We start from the raw sequence: 21,606 nt of genomic DNA on the forward strand, positions 1-21,606 counted from the left end.
TTCAGAATCTTGAATCCATTCAAACCCATATATCTTACAAACTGGTTAAACTATTTTATTATAGAAAAATATTTATCTGGAATCAGGGTATTCTGACTATTGAACCGACTTAAATCCATATATCCTACAAACAAACTGGTGAAAGTATTTTATTATTCAACAATATTTATTTGGAGTCTCTGGATTCTGAATCTTGAGCCCAATCAAACCCATATTTCATACAAACAAACTGGTGAAAGTATTTTATTATTCAATTATTTATCTGGAGTGTTTGGATTCTGAATCTTGAACCCACTGAAACTCATATTTCCTACAAACAAACTGTTGAAAGTATTTCATTATTCAACAATATTTATCTTGAGTCTCTGGATTCTGAATCTTGAACCCACTCAAACCCATATTTCGTACAAACAAACTGGTGAAAGTATTTTATTATTCAACAATATTTATCTGGAGTCTCTTAATTCTGAATCTTGAACCCACTCAAACATATTTCGTACAAACAAACTGGTGAAAGTATTTTATTATTCAACAATATTTATCCGGAGTCTCTGGATTCTGCTTTGAACCCACTCAAACCCATATTTCGTACAAACAAACTGATGAAAGTATTTGATTATTCAACAATATTTATCTAGAATCTCTGGATTCTGCATCTTAAATCCATTTAAATGCATATTTTGTACAAACAAACTGGTAAAACTATTTTATTGTTTCAAATTATTTATCTGGAGTCATCGGATTCGGAATCTTTAACCCATTCAAACCCATATTTCTTATAAACAAACTGGTGAGAGTATTTTATTATTCAACAATATTTATCTTGAGTCTCCATATTCTGATCTTGAGCCAACTCAATCCCATATTTCTTACAAACAAACTTTTCAAAGTATTTTATTATTCAACAATATTTATCTGGAGTCTCTGGATTCTGAATCTTAAACCCACTCAAACCCATATTTCGTGCAAACAAACTGGTGAAAGTATTATATTATTGAACAATATTTATCTGGAGTCTCTGTATTCTGAATCTTGAACCCACTCAAACCATATTTCGTACAAACAAACTGGTGGAAATATTTTATTATTCAATAATATTTATCTGGAGTCTCTGGATTCTGAATCTTGAACCCACTCAAACCCATATTTCGTACAAACTGGTGAAAATATTTTATTATTCAACAATATTTATCTGGAGTCTCTGGATTCTGCTTGAACCCATTCAAACCCATATTTCGTACAAACAAACTGGTGAAAGTATTATATTATTCAACAATATTTATCTGGAGTGTTGGATTCTGAATCTTGAACCCACTCAAACCCATATTTCTTACAAACAAACTGGTGAAAATATTTTATTATTCAACAATATTTATCTGGAGTCTCTGGATTCTGCTTTGAACCCACTCAAACTCATATTTCGTACAAACAAACTGGTGAAAGTATTATATTATTCAACAATATTTATCTGGAGTGTTTGGATTCTGATCTTGAGCCCACTCTAACCCATATTTCGTACAAAAAACTGGTGAAAGTATTTTATTATTCAACAATATTTATCTAGAATCTCCGGATTCTGCATCTTAAATCCACTTAAATGCATATTTTGTATAAACAAACTGGTGAAACTATTTTATTGTAGCAAATTATTTATCTGGAGTCATCGGATTCGGAATCTTGAACCTACTCAATCCCATATTTCGTACAAACAAACTGGTGAAAGCATTTTATTATTCAACAATATTTATCTGGATTCTCCGGATTCTGAATCTTGAACCCCCTCACACCCATATTTCTTACAAACACACTGGCGAAAGTATTTTATTATTCAACATTTATCAACAGTCTCTGGATTCGGAAACTTTAACCCATTCAAACCGACATTTCCTACAAACAAACTGGTGAAAGTATTATATTAATCAACAATATTTATCAGCAGTCTCTGGATTCGGAATTTTGAACCCACTCAACCCACATTTCTTACAAACAAACTGGTGAAAGTATTATATTATTCAACAATATTTATCTGGAATCTCCAGATTCTGCATCTTAATTCCACACAAATGCATATTTTGTACAAACAAACTGGTGAAACTATTTTATTGTAGCAAAATATTTATCTGGAATCATTGGATTCGGAATCTTGAACCCACTCAAACTAATACTTCTTAGAAACTGGTGAAAGTATTTTATTATAGAAAAATATTTATCTTGAATCACTGGATTCTGAATCTTGAACCGACACAAACCCATATTCCGTACAAACAAACTGGTGAAAGTATTTTATCATTCAATAATATTTATCTGGAATCTCCAGATTCTGCATCTTAATTCCACACAAATGCATATTTTGTACAAACAAACTGGTGAAAGTATTTTATCATTCAATAATATTTATCTGGAATCTCCAGATTCTGCATCTTAATTCCACACAAATGCATATTTTGTACAAACAAACTGGTGAAAGTATATTATTATTCAACAATATTTATCTGGAGTCTCTGGATTCTGCTTTGAACCCATATTTCGTACAAACAAACTGGTGAAAGTATTATATTAATCAACAATATTTTCTGGAGTGTTTGGATTCTGAATCTTGAACCCACTCAAACCCATATTTCGTACAAACAAAATGGTGAAAGTATTTTTTTATAGAAATATCAAACCCGTTTCGTAGAGAAGACATAATTTATGGTCCACTTGTGTGCTCACCCACATAATTCTCAATTCGTCCACAGATAAAGGGAAGAATTGAAAGACGTGGGTTCTGATCCGAAGGGGGGGGGGGGCACGAAGAACATTTATAAAAGCCCGAAAACACGTGCAGTAAACAGACATATTTGCTCGGATGCCTTCGTGTAATCGTAAACAACAATTTGTTTTCCGATCTTGTCCATACACTTTCTTCTGCCCATCTCCTTTATCTCTCTCTTCAATTTCCCTTCTTTCTTAAGTATAGTATTTCTCATTTATACATTCTCTCTCTCCCCCTGCTTACATTTTCCGTGTTTGTTGCCTCAACTATATGTTTATTACAATTAATCTTGTTATTTTTTCTGAGTTTTCCCAGCTGGGTTTTCCTTTGTTGGCTCTTCATTTCCTTCAACTGTTTAAAGCCTTCGTGTTTACAGCGAGGATAAAAAAAGTAAAAAAGAAAATTTTCACTTAAGGAAACCTGTTATTGAGGGAATAATTTTTACTCGTTCTCAATAAGACATTTTGATGGAATCCTTTCAGAATAGTGGGTGTTGTTATGCCACGGACCCCCCCCCCCCCCCAAATGCAGGGATGAACGCGAGAATTTTAGGTGAGCAAACGAAGGAGTTAATGGCCCCACCCCTAGTGAAGAATATTTTCTATTCACGTGCAGTATTAATGATGATGTTACGAACAAATTCCGACATCCAAAAAGCCGCTTCAAATTCCTGAAATCGCCAGGAAGTCTCCGCCTGAAACCGCCAGGAAGTCCGTGCAGTGCCTGCCCCACCATGCGCTCCGAGCAGCGCATGGTGGGGCAGGCAGCGTTTGAAAAAGATGCGCGGGAGTGTGCTGCTGAATTTTAGAACAGTGTGGGACTGTTTATGGGGATGTGTTGCGTGCAGTCACAATTGGAATGCTGTCGTTGAATCGTGTTTTTTACGGTAATAAAATGAGGGCATCTTTGGAAACTAAATTGCTGATTTTGTGAACATTCATTGTTTAAAATTTTTAAACGACCCCGAGTCGTGCAAATTATGTTTATTACCTACAGAATAATATTGTTTACAATTAGCAGAATACGGGATGGAATTCTTACGTTTGCATTGAAATTAATACACGTCTTCAGTCAGAATGTTCATTCTCTTTTTATATTCGACATAAAAAGGGTTAAACATACACACGTAACCACAGTAATAATTTTAATTCGTAAATATTTCATCCCGAGTATCTTCGGACATCCCCAGTACAGTCGTTCAAACAATACTAGGAATAACATGCAGTTAGGGCGCATGATTGCAATGTTAATAACTGCATGTTGTTCCTATCCTTTCAGAATAGTGGGTGTTGTTATGCCACGGACCCCCCCCCCCCAAATGCAGGGATGAACGCGAGAATTTTAGGTGAGCAAACGAAGGAGTTAATGGCCCCACCCCTAGTGAAGAATATTTTCTATTCACGTGCAGTATTAATGATGATGTTACGAACAAATTCCGACATCCAAAAAGCCGCTTCAAATTCCTGAAATCGCCAGGAAGTCTCCGCGTGTGCCGTGAAAAACCGGAACGTCCTACGCAACCCCTTCCTCGCCATCCCCCACTCCAGAAGAGCAAACACTTCTCCATCGCCGTTGCTGCGTTTCAGATGGAACCCATTCATTCATTTGCAATCCCCCCCCGCCGTGTCCTCACCCACCCCATTCACAAGTGGTTGATAGCTTCAAAGTAGGCAACGCGTCAGCAAAGTGGGCTTGCGTGCGCGATCACGTGATCCTTATCCTGTAGAACGGGATTTTATTTTCTCATGGCCACGGGCGCGTTATAACTTTACGGTAATAAACACGTCACGTTGAAAATGTGGAACAACTTTATCTTTTAGGGGACCTTGGTTGGGTAATAAAATGATTACGTAATGATGCTTGTAAAACAATGCGATAGGTATGTTCGTTTCTCTCTTGAGGTTGCTATAGCAACCTGTTCTACGTAACAATATCTAATAAACGATGTTTTTTAACTAGAATTTCAGCAAATATTTTTTCATGGAAAATACCGATGGGTGCTAATTGCTAAACCTTTTCCATTTTGAAATAAAAATGCCGTTTAACCACGCTAACTACATCAAAGTTCAAAATCGATAATTGCAATTCACGATAATCAGGGAGAAGATTAAATAGAACTCATTAATTGCCTTTCATTATCTCCGGAAGCTATTAGAGACGCTAACAAGTGGTAATGCAACAAAACAATCGCTTCAAACGATGTCGCGTGCCAAGTGACGTAAAATACGTGTTGCTGTACGGACGATATTAACTGCTCGCGGTATTCATGTGCGTTTCGACAGTACATTATTGCAAGTAGCGTGGTTAATCAACTCATTTTGTTGGCGCACCCAGAGAGGGGGGAAGGGACCTTCCCCCCCCCCAAAGAAAAAGGAAAAAACGCTAGAAAATTTTCCAAAAATCTTTTCCTAATTAAAATCCTTTTTTTATGTTGCGTCGTGTCTTCTATTTGTATATTACTTATGCATTAGCGATCATTGCAGATGCTCAGTCATAGGTCGTAAAAATTTGGACAATTTTAGCAAAATCGGGATCGCACTGACGATAAAAGGGAATGCGTTGATAAGCCGATAAGAGTTATCTACGATGATCGATCAAATATTGTACTGCGAAAAATAGATTTAATATTCTGTTCGGATTATCAGAGTTTTACTTTGAAAAACACTCAAAGAAAAAGTAGAAAACCCTACTAATTACTGCAAATGTTTATCTTTCGAGGGTCTGACTCAGCAGGTTTAGAAAGATGGATGGCGACATTAGACGAAGTTCTCACCGCAGTAAGAAAGTCCTTTAGATGACCTTGGAGATGTCCTTACTCCACAAATCAATTCGGGATTCTGGAACTGAGGTTCCTTTTTTCTCTCTTGTCGTTGGTAAAACTCAAGCCGAACACGCCTAAGCTAGCGAAAAGCTCGCGAGTCCTGTTTGTGCCAATCGCGTTTCCTTTAGGGGGGGGGGGAGCAAACAACATCGGCTGTCGGGGAAAGAGAGTCGCGCGAGGCGCATCACCTTGACATTGGAAGGCACAGCGAGGAAAATCGAGATGATAATCACTGGTCGATTCCTGGAAGAATGAAGGATAAAGTGAATCCATTAAAAATAATTACGCGCGCTTCGATTGTTTATTTTTCCTTCTTCGTGTTTACTTCGATAAGCGAAAACTTCAAACACCAACTCTGAAGAAGGACCGTCTATGCACGGGGGAAATTTCGCTTTGTTTAAATGGTTGGACCGCACGTGATGTGACGTCATGCTTCTGTTTGTTTGTTTTTTTCCTCTTGACGCGCGTGTTCTCTCGAAGTAAAGTAATGCGAGGACCGTGCGTCAGCCGAAGTTTCGCTGCGAAAACGGTTTAAATAACCAAACAAATGTGCAAGCCTTCGGAACTCCTTCTGGGATGCGAAGTCGCAAAGATCGGAGCAGACATCGGAGTTGCGGTTTTAAACTGAAGAATCAAATGCGGAATTTTGCAAAGTCGATAAAGCAAGACGGGAACTATCGAGACAAAAAGCCTGTCGTGTGATGGTACACAGCGAGTGCACATCTACGGGGTCAATGACACCACACCAGATGTCCGTGTTGTCAAAAGAAATGAGGAGGGGGGGGATATCAGTACAGAAATAAAACCTCCCTCCTACGTTGCATTTGTGGTTGTAAACACAACGCGAAGCCTTCGTGTTGGCCGATCTCTCTCTCTCTCTCTCCCCATTACTCCGAAGCCGACAATGAGGAAAACATACTCACTTCAATGCACATCCAAATGCTGTTGTGTTCCTCATCGAGTCGCCATCTGCCAGAGAGGAAGTGGCAAATGCTACGATGAAACTTCGCTCTTTTCGTACACCTTCTGCCGTCACAGCTTTGGTGGGAATCGACTCCTGTACGTTGATGCGACGTGTGTGTGTGCGGAATACAAGGCAGAACGAAACGGTTCTCGGTGCCGAAGGATGATTTTGCTAACTCATTCCAACAACAGGATAACCTGCTGCGGTAGGCGTCATCATTTCTCCGAAACGATGTGGGTTAATGACGCGGCAAATCTGTGGGATCGACGAAACATAAACACTAATAACGAGGTTTAACCACTACTGCTCTGTGTCATAGGCGAAACATTCACGCTTCATTTACGATTTCTAATTGTGGAGTGACGAAACCATTGATTCATCAGTCCCGCTCGATTGCGAAACACGAAACAGAAAAAGTGAGAAATCAGAGAAAAATACTCGTCGCTAGTTTAAATCTCGTATTACAAACGATGCACTCCAACATTTCATCGTTGAACTAGCGAAGCTCGTGCACAACATAGTTGATATTAAATGTCAGTTTCGATGGTGGGGGGGACACGCGCATGTAATCCGCATACGAGATAAAAAATATATTTATAGAATATACGAGGAGGAAAATAAGGTCTCGGGTGCCCACCGTACGTCCATCTATTAGGGAACAGCCCTCCGAGAGCAAGATAAACGGCCTACTTTGATGTTGGTTATTTCCGACACACTTACCTCGGCCGTCGCCTCTTAGTCTGTACCGATCGATACCTCAGCGATCGTACAAACTAGCAGGTGCTTTACGTCGTCTACAGCTAAGCGGGACCGTTTCATCCGTCACTCCAAACGTCACCAAGACCAATGCATCCCTCCCCCTTCTTCGACTCCCATCCCCCCCTCTCGTTGACACGCCCACTATCATAACGACCGGTCGCGTACGCGTGCCCGATGACCTAGTAACGTGCCACGTACAGGTGCAACGCTAGAGTTAGTTAGTACCAAGCGCTGACACCAGCGTAAGCTCCGAGCAGCGCATGGTGGGGCAGGCAGCGTTTGAAAAAGATGCGCGGGAGTGTGCTGCTGAATTTTAGAACAGTGTGGGACTGTTTATGGGGATGTGTTGCGTGCAGTCACAATTGGAATGCTGTCGTTGAATCGTGTTTTTTACGGTAATAAAATGAGGGCATCTTTGGAAACTAAATTGCTGATTTTGTGAACATTCATTGTTTAAAATTTTTAAACGACCCCGAGTCGTGCAAATTATGTTTATTACCTACAGAATAATATTGTTTACAATTAGCAGAATACGGGATGGAATTCTTACGTTTGCATTGAAATTAATACACGTCTTCAGTCAAAATGTTCATTCTCTTTTTATATTCGACATAAAAAGGGTTAAACATACACACGTAACCACAGTAATAATTTTAATTCGTAAATATTTCATCCCGAGTATCTTCGGACATCCCCAGTACAGTCGTTCAAACAATACTAGGAATAACATGCAGTTAGGGCGCATGATTGCAATGTTAATAACTGCATGTTGTTCCTAGTATTGTTTGAACGACTGTACTGGGGATGTCCGAAGATACCCGGGATGAAAGCTGTCACGTGTGTTTGTTTAGTCGTGAATTTTCTCCACTGTATAATAAAAAGGGTTCAGGTTATAAAAACTGCAGAATTTTATTATAAAAATAAATGCAGCCGTTTTTATTTAATTTGCAAATTATTTTCAGTGTAGTAACAAAAACGCAGGACTATCTGTTTAATGTGGCTGGTTAACGATAATTACATTAAATTCATATTTATGTTCACACACAGCAATGTATGATGAAGTAATCTAAATACCTAAAAGAGCCTTCGTAGCTCAGTCGGTACAGATGAAGCCCTTTGGTCCGAGTTTTCTCCGGGAAACTCGGGTTTTTCGTCTCTCAGAACAGGCAAACCGGCTCCGAGAACACACACTTCTATAGACATGAAATATTTGCCCCTAGAGGGAAGCACCGGGGAGTTGGCAGGTCAACTGCACTGAAGTCCCTAATGAAGGGACTCAAACCAGTCTCAGACGGAAAAGAAATTGATGGTGGACGTCTCAATAGGAAACATTTAATATTTAAATTTAATTCGCTCATTTTTCAATCCGATTTGTAAATGACAATCTGCGCTGCAATTGTTCGATCTTCTTTATTGAAGCACGATTTTGATAACAGCGGTAGCGGCACGCGGAATTGTCAACCCAATTCATAGAATCCTTTCTTTTAGGCTTGCACGGTGATCCGAATGCATTTTTGGAAATTATGGAGGCAACTACCGTGTTTGAATAAAAACTTTAGTTTACTATTACTAAAATTTTACAATTCGACGTTTCGACCTTTATGTCAAGGTCATCTTCTGGAGCGTACAAATATACACAGGAAACAAGCTATACTACAATCATACTGGTTCGTTAAAGACACTGACCAACCGCAACCACAATTGTTGGCCTGACCTCTGGTGAAAAAAAAAAAAAAAAAAAAAAAAAAAAAAAAAAAAAAAAAAAAAATTATACATCAACGCTAAAGTCCTATTATTTGTGTTATAGTATATAGTAGAGTATATAGTATATAGTAGATAGCATATAGTAGACAACACAAATAATAGGACTTATACTCTACTATATACTATAACACAAATAATAGGACTAAAGTCCTATTATTTGTGTTATAGTATATAGTAGAGTATATAGTATATAGTAGATAGCATATAGTAGACAACACAAATAATAGGACTTTAGCGTTGATGTATAATTTTTTTTTTTTTTTTTTTTTTTTTTTTTTTTTTTTTTTTCACCAGAGGTCAGGCCAACAATTGTGGTTGCGGTTGGTCAGTGTCTTTAACGAACCAGTATGATTGTAGTATAGCTTGTTTCCTGTGTATATTTGTACGCTCCAGAAGATGACCTTGACATAAAGGTCGAAACGTCGAATTGTAAAATTTTAGTAATAGTAAACTAAAGTTTTTATTCAAACACGGTAGTTGCCTCCATAATTTCCAAAAACCAATTCATAGAAATTCAATTTCCGATATATATATATATATATCGGAACTTACTATATATATATATATATATATATATATATATATAGAGAGAGAGAGAGAGAGAGAGAGAGAGAGAGTGTCATTCGCTTTGAGTATAAAAAGCTTAGTCGTGCTAAGATTTGTCGATTTCAAAAGCCCATTACTGGAGTGCAGGCTTATCTCCAATCTGTCACGAGGGATATTCGTATCCCTGTTTGGCCAATTATGACTGAACGGTAGTTTATCAATAAGCAAACAGCGCAAGGGATGGGGAGGGCCGATTTGTTTCGGTGCCGGCAGCTAATGAATTTCCCTTCCGTGTTATCGATGGGCATTCGCTGCATTGCAGTTTCCAAGAAAAATTGACCTTTTTCCACTGGATGAGACTAAAAGATTTTTAAAAAAACTTCTAAGAAGATACTCGAAGTTGTGTTTAAAAATATACGTCTTCCAGAAAAGAAAAGAAAAAAAAGAAAAACAGATTTAAAGTCAATCCTGAATATCTCTCTGAAATCTCTCTCTATGGTCACCTGACATATAAGTGAGACGGAGAATCGCTAAAGGTCACATGGGGTCGGGGCTGTCAAGTGTGGCACGCGTGCCGGATATATCGCAGAATTCTTTTCTTGGACAAGAAAGGTAAAAATATGGCACGCGCCCCGAAATAGCCCACCCGTCAACGCGCTCGAAGATGTTGCGGTAGTAGTCGGCTCTTCCAGATGCGCAGTTTCAGGAAGTTCTGGCACGTTGCCATGGTGAATGGTGTCACGTGGTGGCCGCCAGTTCCGACATTTTATGGATTAAGCGCGAGGGATGCACAATGGCCAGCAGACAGAAGAACACGGTGACAAATACGAAGCGACAACCTACCAGGGAGTCCCGGATGCGGCGTCTAACGTGGATCAATGTCGAGGATGTGAGGCGACTTTAAACTTTATATTACGTCCTGGCGGATGGATGAAGCAATAGACGCATAACAAGTCGCATCGGTGGCCACATTGTGCATCGCCTGCAATGAACAGAATGAAGCTGAATGCCAGACAAGCGCGCTTTTAAGGGTTTCCCCGTGGGTTCACCACCTTCCCGTTGACGCGAAGAACGTCCACAAGGTCTTCGAGGAGGAATGTTTTCTCCTCCTGGAACTCAGATTCTCCATCCCGAAAATAAGGCAAACGCATTAGCCTCAGAACACTTCGACCGCATCTCCAAGCCACCCTACAACGCCAGTTTAAAGTGCGGGTGCGTTTAAAGGTGGCAGAAGCAGAGAACGCGGCTCAGTAGGTCAAACACGGCAATTTCACGGGCCACTTCAGGCTTCGGGGTTGAGCCCTCCTAATGGGGGATTTTTTGACTGCAGATCCGTGTGTGCGCTCACGGATCGGTTTGAGGGACCAAAAATCCGACTTTCCGGGAGGAAAAAACCCCACCTTCGTATGAGATCGGCTCGCTCACCTCGAATCGAAAGAGAGATGAGATAAAGGTTCCTCACGTCATGGACGGGAATCGAACCCAGGTCCTCGTCCGGCGATGATAATTCATCTAAACATCTTCACGAATCTTTCTTGGGATTGGCATTCGACCACTGAATTAGCTATTTTTAGAGATCTCGGCCACTTCCAATTACAGTTCGATGCTCTGGTTAGTGTTAAACAGACCACCGTAACAACGGGGCAGATGCAGACAGACATTAGGAGGTTTTCATTATGACAATGGCTGGAGAAGTAAGCGCAATATATGTGATGCGTCTGTTTTCTGGCCGATTTGCTGGTGACCCACCCACCCACCCACCACCTCCATGTGGTTCCGTTAACACACCTCACGTCAAATTTTCGCTTGCACCGCTTCGTTAGAAATATTAAAGTTCCAAATGATAAAACGCTTCAATTGTGTTATTTAAATTGAAACTTTCCTTAAATAGATTTGATTTCTTTGAGGGAGGGGGGGGGGATCAATCGCCTCCGTCTTTTCCCACGTCTGAATCTGTTACTCCTTTTGTGCTGCTTTGAACTCGTGGCTTTAAGATCCACTTAAGTGCGATTGGTAACCCAACACTTTCGTATTTGCTTTTATTGTAGTCGGGGGGGGGGGAGAGGGGGGAGCTGTCAATTAGTGATAAAAGTTTCTCCAGAAAAAATAAAACAAATCGCTATTGTGAGTGTGTGTGTGTGTGTGTCCTTGGCTTACTTTTCAAACTTGCGGACATTGAGTGGTTCATCTCGGCTTCAAAATCGATAACAATATTAAGATCGGAGACGCCTTTTCGTGCGCGAAGAAAACTGGGAGAGAAGCAATAGAACGTGCATGAAAAAAACATGCTACGTTTCCAGCCAGCGGGGTAGGGAGGGTTTTTTTTTTTTTTTTTCCCCTCTCCCCATCATAGGATTTCAGTGGTCCCCTGAAGACGGGCTCTTTACGATTTTTGTAGTGCCCTCACTGATTTTATTGGGTCCATTAAGATCTTGGGGTGGGGGGATTCCCGCATGAGTTCCATCCCTGATTGTAGTCAAGAAAAGGATTAAACCCTACTTGGCAACCAGTTGCCGCTCTTTCGTATGCTCGATTCCTTTATGCTGTCGATTCACAACCTGACATCGACGATGTCATCTATTGAACTTCCCGCATCAGAAGATGCTCGGATTTGTATTCGGCGCTGCCAGGGAGAATGTCTCTCGTTAGTGGTGCGTAGGTCCCTTATGGTGTCCACTTACTGTTTCGAATAGCCCATCGGTACGAGATTGGTTCGATTCGACTGCGGATAACGCAACAAATTCTGTTCCCATTTCACGGTTGGAATGGTAAAAGAACTGTCTGTCGATCAACGTTTCCATCCTTCGCATTTTCTTGGAGACAAAAAAAAAAAAAGTATTGCCAATGGAATCATCTTAATAAGACAGATTTCACACTTCTACAACTTCTTTCGATGCGGATTGTTATAAAAGTCTACAAGGGACAGAATGACATCCACACGCACCGTACAGATAACACGTGACTGGGTTTCCATATAGAGTATAAGATATACAAAAAGCAATCAATCGGCCATTATTTTAAAGAAAAGAAAGAAATCGTAATGAAAATCTTAACACTCCAAATGCTGATTTGTAATAAAAGAAATCCCACGCAACTGCATTATTTGAAATCAGTTCAACGGCACCAAAATTTCATAAAATATCAGGGAAAAAAAAATGAGGCAAAATTTGTCCGTCTCGATACTAACTTAGACATTTCTTTCAATATTCTAGTTTTAACAGAACACCGATTATTATTATTATTATTATAAATGTTCATAACTTCGATCAACTGAGATATCATACAAACAGTCATGTTTCGGTACTACTTTGTGGTCTTCTTCAGGAGAATATTTACAGCCAAGGATGCAACAACAAAGTCAAATGTCGATGTTTGTTGAAGAGATGTCAGTGGTCGTTAAATGACGCCTTTATGCAATACATAAAGTGGCTCATTTTTGACGTGACTTCAGTTATTTTAAAGCTCTGTCGATTTCTGATTCTTAAAAGCAAACAAAACATGCAAACAGCTCATCGTTCGTTCGAACAGAGCGCTGAAGTGACACAAGACAGCATCTTGCTTTTAAAGACATTTCTCGTGGGCCTTGCGTTACAAAAGATGACGTGATTTATTTCTTCGTATTATTTGTTGCATTTTCACACTCTCCCGTTCCACTGGTGTTGATCCACAAGAGTGAAATTTAGCTCGTGCCCAACCTATTCCTACGAAGTGCGGCAAATACCTGCCTTGAAATTCCTTTTCTCTGGTAACAGCCGAATGGTTCGTTACCTGAAAACCACTAAATAATCTCCAGCGTGAGTTCTGCCTTTGCTGATCGATGGGATCTTTTGTGTACGCGCTTCCTCGTGAAAAATATCTGTCATGGAAAAACACGAAAACTTTGTGGTCATTCTTGATATTTCCCAAGGCTTTTTGAGATTAGATCTAAGCAAGCCTCCAACTTATATCTACCTTCTGTCAATTGCAACGACGAGCGCACCTTGGCGACAAAATAAAAGCTTCCTTCTTCAACTAATTTTCGTTTGGAACACTTTTACTGGCTGACCACAAATCCAGTGTATGGTTTGCTTTTAGTAATTTTCGTTCTGCCAAAACCACAACCCTATTGAAATTCCAAGCTTGCTGAAGCGTCATCAAGCAGTTGGATTGCTTGATGGTCCTTCTGTGACCAGTTCACACCTTCGTTCAGATTCTTCAGCATATTTTCTACGTATTAACTCATCTAACATCCTTAATTTTGGCCTAAAGCTGTCAAGATGTGCGTAATAACATTTGCTAGTGTTGATAAAGTTTTTTTTGATTGCAAGAAAAAATGTGGGCATCGTAACCGGGCTAGAAAACTGTTCCCACTAATCATCAGTCGTGGACTTTATTCCATCTGTAATTAAAAACGCACACCGACTTCTACTTGCGCGTTTCCCAATGCGCAATAGAAGTCAGCGTTCGTATCTCACAGTTTACGTTGTCGAAAGAAACAGATGACGGGAGATCGAGCATTACTATCGCTAACAAGGTCTGTTTATAGTTTCTTTGGGGGACAAGAAGAGCTCGGTGTTTTCTCCTGCCCTTTCGCGATGACGCTCCCACGGTCAGCGAAGCTCCCACGGATGTTGATAAGCAGATCCAAAGGATGCGATGGCTGTCCACGAGCGCCCTTGACTCACTTCTAGAGGTCACGTGGATGTTTGTAGGTCAGACTAAAGTAAATCTATAAGCTACGGATCAATACCACGGAAAGTTTTACGGCACATGGAAGGCCTGAAAAATGTGGAAGGTGTCCGCAATCGGACACGAAAACACAGAAGATTTCGACGGAGTGTCCTTGGACGTTAATGGAAAGCATTTGCATGCATAATCACGGGCTCCATTTGCCGAGTTCATTTATTGACGACCAATGAGAAAGCCTTCTTCGTTCTTAAAAGTTTCCTGGCGGATGATTTACATTAAATTGAAGGATAAAACGGCTCGTAAAAATTCGGTGGGTTTTTACGATTGCAGGTCGGGACGAGGAAGTCTTAAGAAAGAAAATTGGAACCGGTTTTGAGCAGATGCGAGTGATGTAGAGGAACAGAATGAACAGAATGAGGATTTTTAAAATAACGACTTCTATTTAATAAAATGAAAAGCTATTTAATATTCGAAATGCTTCGATGTCTGATTTTTCTAATTTAGTAAATTCCATAAACCATACTACTCGATGAGACCCAAGCATCTTGAAACCATGACGCGTCAGATACGTGTAAGGAAACGGACTTGGCTATCAAGTATGAGCCATCCTTTCGGATTGCAACAATATACATTTTGTCGGTTAAAAAGGTAGCTAGCGACATGAATCAGTACGGCCAGACTCCACGCAACGAGTACTAAGACGGATGCCCTTCCTCGGCATCCCTTCGTTGCCCGTTCTGCGGATGACGAATAGAAGCTATCGTTGGAAGATGCTCCTTGGCACCAAGCCTAATTGCTTCCCTCGTGTGCTGGCGATTCAGCATCACACCGTGTCTAATATTTACAATGTTGCCTTGTTAAGAGTGGAATTCCAGTCTATCTACGATCTTCCCGTTGGGAGAAGAATGGAGGTTGCGTCACGTCTTTCCTATTAGGGGACACACCTCGTAAACAGGTAATTCTGAGCGAGAAATTTCCATTTTTTTATGACTTATGCATACACTGGTTTGACAGCATATTAGGTTCGCCATTCCCCCCCCCCCCTTCATGTAGGTAAGCAATGGAAATGCTGAGATCTCGGACTATGAGACTTACACATTCTTTTTTTTTTTTCTTTAAGCATCGGAATGAACCTCTGTTCGTCGATGCGCATTTCAAACGAATCAAAGTCCATTGTTGGAGGCGGCCATAAAAAACATCCGTGGATTATTATGCACGTAATTAGCTAAGAGGATGTTACGAAGGCTGGTCGATGTCGACACTTTCGAAAGCAAATAAAACACACCAAATTCCTCATTCAGACACGAAGGGGGAGGGAGAAGATATTTTCAGCCCGTTATCGTCTTTTACAATCGCGTAAGGAGTGACCTGGATCTTCTTCTTATCTCCGCTGCCCGGAGTTTTGAAACGAGTTTATCTGAAGCACTACAAGAACGACATCTTGGGGCCAACTCGTGCTTTTTGTACCCATTGATGACAGAACAGGCCTCCCAGATAAGATAGCCGCCAGTTCGTTGCTTGAATGGTTGGCCGTGTGTTTCGATAGATGGCGAAGGCGTACGGAATTATAAACCAATACTCGGTCAACCTCGAGCAGGTTGTCCAGTGACACACACAACTCGGGTCATTTCGGAAACGGCGCATCGAAGGGATCGCACAATCACAGCCAATAAAGTAGACGTCTTCCCGATGAAAATGTCGCCATTCGGAGCCTGATGTTGACTCCTGACTCCCCCCTTATTTTTCGTGACATCAGCAAACAGATGGGGATTGCGTAAGTGACCGAAAACGAGGGACTGTTATTAATTCCTGCCGAATGACGAACTGTCCCCAGGAAATTTCAGTTTTCCTCAAAGGAAGAAAGACTTGGAAAAGCGTGGTTGGAGGAAAACGAACTCGACGAAAAAAATCCCATAATCCTCTTCGCTAGGTTATGGAAGCATTCCTAATCCCAAGTTACATCGCATACTGTGGCTTCATAAGCTTATTAGTTCGTTTTCCTGCATCATTTCCTCGCTGCTTACCAACCCTTCTGGCCCTGACAATTTTGATAGTTTCTTTTATTGATATTAAAGCCGCTTATTTTCCTTCAAAATCTCCTTTCCTTGACCATAATTCAACACCGCATGAAATTACCTCACGGAACATCCTCGTGTAATTCTTGGAATGTAAAATATTTCTCAACCACGGATTAAGTTGTACGATTTATAGACCAAGCAACATAATTCTGCAACGTCTATTTGGCCTTCATTGAGTGCGCTTCTTACACGAGCAGTTGGGACCACGGGGATTAGACCGGGTTCGAGTCCCGTCTAGGATATGAGACACGCAAGGCTTTTTCAACTGAACATCGGCAATACGATTTCATCCAGAGATCACAAGACTTTTCCCGCTAGTTTCTCTCTGTTAAGCAAACCAGGCCGAGAACAAAATCAATTAATACAGAATTTATTGCCTACTCGCTTCCTGCGAGGAGGCAATAAATTAGCTCGGCGTATCCTCAACAGAATCCTGAAATATTTCAAGGCTGGCGGGCATATTGGGGATTTGCAAGATGGGGTTTACAAATTCGAATACCTTGCATTTTTACGCCTACAAAGCAAAGAAATTTTCATTGACATTATTGACTATAACTCCAACCAAATAGAGAATAAGTTAAAAAAAAAAAAGAAGAGTAATACGAGGGGGCGTTAAAATAGCAGAAAAATGCCAGTCTGCAGCTTTTAGTTATTGTTTTTTTCTCTCTCATTTGCGTAAAAGTTTGGTTTGCTTGTTGAATAAGCTATGAATACGCATATGTACAATACGAATGGGGAAAAAGAAGGAGGAGGTTACACAACAGACAACACGCATTTCATCATCCGGTGTGACACCACCTCCCCACTTATTGAAGGTCTGAAGTGGTTCAAAAAGTTCCATGTTAAAATATACGCGTATGTAATTAATAAAAATAAGTAGAAAATTCGCCGTCCCTCCCTCCCATGGTAGAAATGTGCTTTGCATTCTGGGATACTAAGGCAAGTGATGTGAAGTCAGTCCACCTTTGCCACGAGTTTCCCCAATCCTGAAGATATTTCAGGCGCAAACTTTGTTTGCTCACACTTGGATAAAGGATTAAACTAAATTCATTATAGTTTAACCAAGTGGAAAGAAAAAACTTCGAACATCTTTCTTTAAATCCAAAGTAATTTAATAAAAAGGTGAGACACCCTTTGGCAACTCGTATAAGTAAATATGACCTCTCCATCACTTCCGCCTTAGTATCACCACTTCTGGGTCTGCCTCCCACTGATGAGACCTCAATAAAGGTCGAAACCGGTCTGGGTAGTGGCCCTTCCCTTAATGCATAGCATTATACATGTCCACAAGGAGATGTGCTTTGCATTATGGGAGATACTAAGACAAGGAGTGATGAGAGCTTGGTCCACCTTTACCACGAGTTGCCCCAGTCCTGAAGATACTTCAGGCGCAAACTTTGTTTGCTTACACTTGGATAAAGGATTAAACCAAGTATATAATTTATAGAAATGTACTCTGGGTTTATAATAACCTTTCGTATATAGGGGGGGTACGTAAAACAGGTAATATTTCGGCATTATTTATTACTGAAGTAATAATAATTACTTCAGTTAATTGCCCAAGGAAAGGCTGTCGGTCTTATTCGTAGGTCCCCAGCAGACCGATTTTCCCACTTCCCTTATGCGCAAATAAGCATGTCTTGCTGCATTTCAGATCGACTTCCTTCTTCCTTCGCCATTGGCTGGCCGAGTGCAGATCCACCCCTTTCTTCACGAGCATTTTCTTCCCGATATCTCAGAGACTCTTTGTACTTTCTGTCCATTTCTTAGTCTACTCGACAAAAATCTTGTAATCTGTTTATAGTAGAGGCTGCCCCGTTTGCTTCCTGGAAGGACTGGCGCGGTGCCAACTGGCTGGGTCACCACCAAAAATGCACTTCACAGCGACGCTCTTTCAGAACGCTTCTGGTGCAAATAAAGTCGACAGCAGAATTGCTACTTGTGGCATGCCGGAGAGCTCGGGCATATTGTCTCCTGACAGTGAATCTGCATGCCTAGGCACACGCACGCAAGTGACGATATTCTTGAGGGGTTGTCTGTCTGTCTGTGACAATAAGAATGGTGTTTTGGGGAGAGTCCAAGAACCTATCAACAGGTGCAACACTGAAGAATCGTTTATTTGTTTTTATTCTTGAGGAAAAGGCATCGAGATCAGATCGCGAGGCTACTGACTCATTTGGTATTGAAAGTAGCCAAACCCTATTGGTTCGCGTAAGACTGACTTCACAATAGTGCAATACTGAGGCAACTCGTTGCGAAATTAGGTTTACGAGAGCCTGAGTATATTAAACTTCTGCTAAGCTGAACATGTGACGAAAAGTTGGGTCAAGATCCTTTATCTTGTTTACCAGTTAGGATGTTTCCGTTTTTAGCGCTGGCCAAGTTTTCTATTTTTATCTTCGGCTTACAATCAGAAAGTGCGAACACTTTAAAGGACTACGCAAAGCCCTCTAAGTTCGTAATGAGCTATGCAAGAACCGATCGGAATTTCTGATCGAATAAATGGCCAGATCGAACATCCAAGTTCCTCTAATCATCCTGAGTTCTTCGAAAGCCAAACGTTTAAGCTAGAGAACGATCTCTTACGAAGGTCCCGTCTTTCCAAACAGGTCGAGATGGTTAAATGACGAGGAGGCAACTGGATTACGTCTATTAACTGCCACCTCCGTCACGATGGCTAACTCGCTTTCAGCTGAAGCATCGTATTCGGATTACCGACTGAAACTCCTTATCTAAAGTCGCGAGCTCTTGTGTGCGGAAATTGCAACTTCGACGCACACTCGAGGAGGATTTGCCTTTATTTGACAAGCATTATCTGAAGACGACGACAGCGAATGGAGGTCCCGACCTGTCATCCCCCAAACATCCACCTTTCATTGCACGGTTATGCTCGCGGTGAACTTTCCACTCCCTGGAGTCGAAGAGTGAATTTTTATCGGCATCGTTCTCACACTCTAGTTCAGGTGTAATCCACAGGTGGCGCTTTTGCAATCGGCGTGGTCATCCTATCTTATCGTACTCCTTTTGTGCAATTAATTTTCGAGCACTCCTTATCAGCGAGGAAGAGAATCTTCTCGCTATCTCTCGTGCATGTTACCAATCCCGCACTTCACAGGTTTCATTCTGTTAGCTTCTCATGACATTCGTCAGTCAGGTGAGACTTGCAAGAACGAACGAATCGATTTCCTCTCGTTCAGCCAGTCTCGGGTCCAATCAGCTCCCTTATTACTAAATTCTCTAAGAGCACTCGCTTAAAATTTGCCTTTTTTTTTTAATTTTATTATTTTATTTATTTATTTTATTTTTATTTTATTATTATTTTTTTTTTTTTGTTCCTCTTCGATCGTCGAAGAACTGCTTTTTGTGCGAAGCAATTAAGCGGTGCTCATTTTGTACAAATCACCCTTCAAACACTCCTCGTGACCTCGCAGTTTCAAGTATTCCAAATATATAAAACTACCGTAAACCAATATTGAAATTCTTCTCCGTACCCCGCTGGGAACGCGTCGCTGGATACACACACGATCTTCCACATTTGCCGAAGGTCAAAGGCGCTTTCATTCAAAACATCGTCTCCACCCGCTGTGGTTACAACGGAAGTCCGCCGTCAGGAGTGCATGGTAATCGGCACTAGAGCAAGGAGGGCGTGATCCTAATCCTCCGGTATTAAACATCGTGTTGTTGACTTGACCGACACTCGAAATGTTTGAAGAAGCCCCGCGAGGGAAAACTTGACTCCCACCTTCTTCTCTTCCCCACTTTTCCCACCAAACCCCGAAGATGTTCGGCTCTTTTGAAGAGGAAGCCGCAGTAAATAAAAAAGGGAGGCGCTTCTCCCCATTATCACAGTGGTTCCTGGCCCGGTTTTTTTTTTTTTTTACATAGCAAATTCGTGAACAAATACAAAGAGTGAATCCCCAAAGAACACACACACACACATATATATATACATATATATATATATATATATATATATATATATATATATGTGTGTGTGTGTGTGTGTGTGTTCTTTGGGGATTCACTCTTTGTATTTGTATTATATATGTAGTATGTATTATATTTGTATTATTATATGTAGTATTTGTACATATATATATATATATATATATATATATATATATATATATATATATATATATATATATATATATATATATATATATATATATATATATATATATATATATGTGTGTGTGTGTGTGTGTGTGTGTTCTATCAATACCAAAAGCTTATTTTTTTTTTTCACTGAAATCGATTTTTTAAAAACAAAGCAACTTTCATCGTATTATTTCAATGTTGCTATGGCACTGTAATAACACTCAAGACTACCACCAAACGGCTACAAAGCCACTGGTTTTTATTTCTCTCTCTTTTTTTTTTTTTTTTTTTTTTTACCAAGAAAACGTATTTTGCCCGCGCAATACGCACACCATTTTCACGTGTGTTATCTTTTTTGTTGCACGAGGTAGCCAGTCCACAAGAGCACAGAAAGTGCATGTACTGGTAATCCAGCATGAAAGACACGCGATACGGCCATCATGGGGAAAAAAAAAAAAAAAAAAGTAAGTAAAGAAAAAAATGGCAGAAAAAAAGGCAGAGATAAGAACCCTTCATTAAGCAAAGTAAGAGAATGCCGATTGCCATTTTATCTAAACGGCTCTTCGCCATCGCACACAAGGCAGAATGCGTTCTTTGGTCCAGCCTGGCATGTAACCTGGATGAAGGGGGGGGGTTACAATTATGAGTACCATAATTCACTTTTACCGTTAGTGAAAAGACGCTAATGACAGCAAAAACGAACGGAGTAGTGAACTCTTGTCTTATTTTTAGTGCAAGATTACAAACGTGTTTTATTTTTACCTTTGGGAAAACCCGAAAAAAAATCAACTTCATTCAGGGGGGAAAGTAAGCCGAGGATTCCATCGCTGACCTCATCGTGCATCGACGTCGCAGAATTACTTCGCATCTGCTATAAGTGCTTACGTAGGGTGTGCTGTACGCGCAGCAACGTCGGATTTACATAAACAATACTCGCCAGTCATCGAACACCTCCACGCACAGATCGGTTAAAAGAAATATTTCACCAACTTCGAGGGTCTGCGCCGTGAGCGAGTTCTCCCACACGACCGAGGGCAAAACGGATGTCACGATGACTTGCACTTCCAGAGAAAATGGTATGGTGGGGGGAGGAGGAGATGAAAGGGAAGGCTAGCGATGGAGAAAGGGAGGGCCATAAGGAAAAGTAGAA

At 40.6% G+C, this 21,606-nt stretch overlaps 1 protein-coding gene across 7 annotated transcripts in view; it reads right to left on the reverse strand.

The window, feature by feature from the left end:
- LOC150095199 (uncharacterized) overlaps positions 1-21,606 on the reverse strand; it is a 195,157-nt gene that overhangs the window by 47,438 nt on the left and 126,113 nt on the right. The window contains exon 1 of one of the 7 annotated variants that reach the window (XM_090409848.1): positions 7,261-7,344. The exons of 5 other annotated variants lie outside the window; for them this stretch is intronic. The gene's annotated coding sequence lies outside the window, so the exon portion shown is untranslated. Of the gene's footprint in view, positions 1-6,499; positions 6,521-7,260; positions 7,345-21,606 lie in introns of those variants that run through there. One more of the 7 variants, XM_090409851.1, reaches the window with a different exon arrangement.

The sequence above is a fragment of the Typopeltis vanoorti genome, chromosome 20, assembly GCF_054136105.1.
Source record: "Typopeltis vanoorti isolate ZY-2024b chromosome 20, IOZ_Tvanoo_1.0, whole genome shotgun sequence".
In the NCBI taxonomy this organism is placed as follows: domain Eukaryota; kingdom Metazoa; phylum Arthropoda; class Arachnida; order Uropygi; family Thelyphonidae; genus Typopeltis; species Typopeltis vanoorti.